Here is a 5755-nt window from a genome sequence, read left to right as displayed (position 1 = left end):
CTCGGCGAAAGGCCGATTTTTACCTTTCCATAGCTTTGTCTATAACTATCGATACCGTCAAGAAAACCTGTTATTCGAAGGTTCGTGGGGATCACCTTTATGTTCAGTCCCAAAAAAAGTCCCGATAGCCTTATTAATGCAGGGATAAATTGGAATTAAAAAACTTATCGTTAATTATGGGTGTATTAGTAAGTCGATTGGGACTAATCGGCAGTGAATTTGATGCACACTTCGACAGCAGGTCTTCCGAAATAGCTTGACAGGATTGAAAATTATAGGATGAAAACATAAAAAAAAATATCGCTTTTTCTTCAAGATTGTTTTAGTTTCTCATTAATGGCGCCCATTAACGTAGGCAGACTTCAACCATTTTTTTAGCATTGGTTTCATAATCGACTAAGGAATGTGTGCGCGAATTTAAGTTTTCTACCTTCATTCCGGGAAATAGTCCACTTTTTTGCAAACCTGAGTGGGACTTGACTAGTCATATGGTTTTGCGCGAAAAAGGAGAAGAAAAACTGATCTATTTTAAATTTGAAGGCTCTTTATCAACTTTCACGTTTTATATTACATTATTTTAACTATTTTTTGCATCTTATGATAAGGAATTTCAATAATTTTCTACAAAAAAATGAAAGGCAATAAAGGCGGCATATTAATCAATTTAAGTTACATTTGTCAAATTATTTTATTAAAGTGTATTATATCGAAGATTAATTTCCAAACTATGGAGCAATCGATAATAAAGGCAGATTGTAAGGATTACAACATTTTAGGAAATTTCAAAATTTATATACAGGAGTTTTATGAAGACTTCAAACCGAGGGTAGGAATGCGCTCGCTATGACCTGCCTTACTCGTGAAAGACGAGGGTTGATAGTTTGTTTACCCTGAGACAGCAGTCCCCCAGGATACGGGAGACATTCTCTTTAATGATTGTCAAAGCGAGCTCGCGATTTTCGGAGACAATCAACACTTATATATTTGCCAGCCATTGCACCGACGCGATGAGGGAGGGCCAACATGTTATTGAAATCCTTAGGCATTTTCTTCCATCCATGAGCATGCAGCTGTTAAATTGCTCCCTATCATTTCTTATGCTTCGTAAACGATCTTGCGCACAGTTGAAAAGGCCATTTTAAATTGAACGGAGAGATTCTGTATACTATCACCGTGCGCCAAATATCTAAGAAACCACAATTCATTTGCTGATACTTACTTACACAAGTAAAGGAAATAGTTAGCCGATATTAAGTTACCTGCCGATCATTACAGGTAATAAATCGAAACTTTGCGTATTCATCGTTGAAATTTTTCAGAATCGTTGTAAACCTATCCATTGGAATGTTAGTGCAAAGAATCCTTCAGTGTCGCAACGTTGAAAAAGCGAACTTACCTAACATCTTCTCTTTGTACCCCTACGTTTAAGCAGTTTTGTTGCTTTGCGTAACTCCGCCATTAAAACCAATATCCACATGTTTTTTCTTCAACTCATTTTCTAAGATTTCAATTTCATTAATCAATTTCCAAAATCTTATTTGTTTTTATATTAATCCCTCTTTTCTAATTTTTTACGTTTATTTCTTACCTTATGCTGCTCAACCATATGTTAGCGGTTTACATTTACATAGATTTGTTCATAAAATGATAACGTAAGGCAAGCAAACTCGGCTTTTATTATGTCAACTACTTATTCACTTAATTTGTGGGAATGAAAGTCAAGTTTCATTGTGTTTAGATCGGTTGACTTATGCACACCAATTTTTGTATGAGTCACTTACTTTACACATAACCAATTAATCAATCGTAACAAGAAAGTGTTCTTTTGCTGTGTGTTAAGTCCGCATCGCTTGTTAAGCATTAAAAAAGGCGACGGAAAAGAAAAGACGGATTTCCATTAACTAACCAAATAACCGGCATTATTATATATTCAATACGTCATCTTAAAAACTAAGGTTATGAAAAGATATTGGATAAGACCACTGTTTACTTTATATTTGCTCGGCCATGAAAACCTTTGTTCGTATTAATTGTTTCACAATTTGAAAATTACCATTTATACTTTAACCAAAGGATTTGACACACACATTCAAACCTGCAAATAGACTGACTTTATTGCTTCTTTTTTTATTTCTCATAAAATGATGTATAGTCTATAGACAAAAACAAAAATTGTAAATCATTTAATATGAAAAAAATTTTAATTAATACAAAATAAGCATAAATATGACAAATAATCATTTATATTAAAAGAAACGGTTCTCATTTCTTCTTGTGCATTCCGGCGACTGACGCAATAAAACTGCACTTATATACCCGGGACTGGAGGAGGCATATATTATGAACATAAATACTCGCACAACTTATAAAATTTACAAATTGAATGTTTCCCCCAGACTTGGGAATATAAGCGAAGCTTCATTGTGTTATCTTGCCTCTATCTTGTTTTTTCTATTTTTTATTTATATATGATTTGCCGCCTTCCACGAACTTTCGTAAAGATTCGACAAAGTTAAAAAAGTAACATCATTGTGATATAGACATTTTTTTCTCTTCCCGGAATTAAACAATGCTTGCATTATGCGTTGTGCGTCGCTTGTGAACTGTCAAAATAACATTGAGTTTACGTATTTACAGGTAGAAAACATATAGCTTGCGTTGCATTGGATTTTTGAATATAAATTTTTGGAATATGCTTAAAACTTGTTCGTGCATTGTTTTAGGCAGGCCCAATGGTCAGGTATTTATAAAAACAGAATGATATGATTCGCGCAAGTAACAAGTGAGGACCTCATAGCCGGGCAAGCTCGGATATTAAATACTCCGCACCACTTCGCTTAATACAGTGGCTCATACGTTTCAGTGAAAATGCACCGAAAATTACACGTTATTTTTACGCAAATGCATAATTTTCATGAAAGCCCGCATATTCGTGAATGCCTGAGACAACACATGACGCGATCAAAATTTTGTACATTGAATTGTGTAAATTAAATAAAAAATTTTTAATTTCATGAATGGCTTAATGATTTCTATGGACAAATTTTTACCATAAAATACTAGAAATTAAACCTCTTTCTGAAGGGCTGCTCATTCATGAGAAATCTTATATGGAGTGATGTCCAAGAAATAGAGATGGTTCAGATTTGGTGCATTTAATTTTTATGTCAAGTTATTACCATGAACAAAATTTGTATCATAGTACATTAACAATTTGCGATTTTCGGCATATAAATTCTTAAATATTCTGATATACGTTGGATACCAAAAAATAAACCTAAGCGGTCAAAATTCGGTACGTTTAACTTCTCTGCCAATTTGCTAGTATGATCCAATTTTCAACATGAAATAATGAAAATTATGCTTGTTTACCATATGAAGAACGATCATACGACAAAGCGTTCAAAAGAAGGCCTAATGTGCCAAAGTGGTCCGATCCAAGCCATTTTCAATAACGTTCAATTTTCATCAAAATATCTCAAAAATTGCGACCTGTTGATTGGATATAAAAATATATGGACAGAGATGAGGCGGACAGATAGCTAAACAAGCTTAGATCATCATTTTCTTGATCGATCCATATAATCAAAAGGGGATCTATGTTAAGCTCTTCTTGGTGTTGTACATGTCCGCACAAAATTAGAATACCCCGTTTTACAAATGATCTAGGGTATAAAAAAAGCAAGAAATTATTTAAATTAATCTGTATTGGTATATATTTCTAAATGGAAACAAATTCTTTTCGTTATATTTTGTTTAAAAAAAATCATTTTATAAAGCAACCTGTCGTTTTATTAATTTTGCATTTAAGTAACGTTTATGTCAATAAACCCTAGCCATATGATTTTGTCTTGGTTACGCACGCACCTGGGTTTGTGTTATTGCGTTGCGTGTAGGTGTGCGGCACGCATAACGCAAGCCGTGTGTTGTCTAATTTAGACATTTTCATTTAAATTTTGCGCTAAATGTTATTATTATTATAAATTTAGCCGAAGAATAAATTCTAAGACTAAAATCTTAAAGCACCAGCATTCTAACGCTTTCGGCATTATTAAAAACTCTACCGCACTTAAGATTTGAACCCACGACCATTGAGTGGCTAGTCGAGACTCTTGCCTACTCGGCCACTCAGGCAGATGCGCTAAATGTTATTTTACGCCTAATCATGAAAACTTTTTTCAATATTTATGTACTTGCGAAGCTTACATAATTAATATTTACCAATTGACTTACATTTTTTAATAGAAACATAAGTAAATTTCTAATGACCTTTCCAAGATGTTTATATTCAGAATGGAAAGCGATCAATCGGACTTTCTTTCCGTTGTCCCCTTTTTTTATTGTAAATAAGCAATCGTTTGTGCAACACATATGAATTATCAAAGTCGGACATTTTTTACTTACTTTTTAGAGTTCTGCATTTTCTAGCTGTTCTTCTAAAGGAGGAAAGTATCGGCAAAGTATAACAACAATAAAACAAAGCATATAATGTAATGTATTTCCAAATAAGAACATTTTATTCATTCGCGAAGAATTTTTTACATCCACTCGTTCAAATAATTCAACAAAAATAATTTTATCTCCGTATTTTCGAACAGCTGCGTCAAACGTCTGTAGCAAATTTTAAGTTTATTTATACATTACCTGATGTTGAACGTGTCCTTTTTTTTGTTTCTTTAGTCATCTATTTATTGTTGAATTCATGGAAAGCTCATATTAACTTTTATGGTTAAAAATGAAAGCTATCGACCAAACGTATATATGTCAATAAAAGTTCCCAAAAAGATAACGGAACCAAATGATGCTACAATAAAGAGACTCTCCAAGTAAGAACGCATAGACGGTCAAGAGTCACTGGCTCTTGTATCTCTCTCTCTCTCTCTTTCCCTAAGCATTGCAAGAGGACCCCCTAAGCTATTTTGTCTCGTAATTTAAAACATGAAATTTGATGGCTTAATGATGTAATTATATTTTAATAAAAACTTATAAAATGTAGAGACAACAAATATTTCCGTTGACAAGGTTTAGTACTATTTCGATTACAAGAGTTGGTTTGAAATATTCGATGGCGAGCATAGAAAAAGAATTAATAAGAAAAAAAGTTTTTCATTGACTTTCGTCCAGACTACTACTAATACACAAAAATAGCGTGCATCAAACGAGATAACGCAATTATATAACATATTTCAAATTATACTTTTACACTATTCAGCAAAAGATTTCGTATGCAATTTAAAAAGAAAAAAAAAGTTTATGTACTGCGCCGCATTTATATTCGGGTTTCGATGATGCTTTAAAGGTCGTTTATTAGATTAAGTTTATATGAGAGTTGAATTGAGTTGTCTTTTTAATTTTGATAGAAACGCAAAAAAACTTTTCAAGTTTGTATATTATGTTTATCCCGATTGTGCGATCCCAAACTAAACGAAACACGAAAACGTGAGCTAACTTTCAGATACATGACCACCCCTCATATTATTTTCATATAAATATCTATTCAGAAATTCACCACTTGAGAAAGTTAGCGAGATGCGTTAGCAACCCTATATGCAGCCGCGCACAAATTTGAACAAACTTGCTTACAAAAGCTGTGATCACCACAAATCAATCGCGTACATAACGGCGGCGAGGAGAGTACACTGACGTGAGTTGAGGTAGCGGCACATTGGCTGAATAAGAAATAATGTTAAAAAAGAAAAACAAAAGTTAAAAAAACACTTATTGCTAAAAAATGGTACAACTGTAAATAATAAAA

Source organism: Glossina fuscipes, unplaced genomic scaffold (assembly GCF_014805625.2).
Source record: "Glossina fuscipes isolate IAEA_lab_2018 unplaced genomic scaffold, Yale_Gfus_2 1, whole genome shotgun sequence".
NCBI classification, from domain to species: Eukaryota; Metazoa; Arthropoda; class Insecta; order Diptera; family Glossinidae; genus Glossina; species Glossina fuscipes.
Note: the sequence above shows the minus strand (reverse complement) of the source record.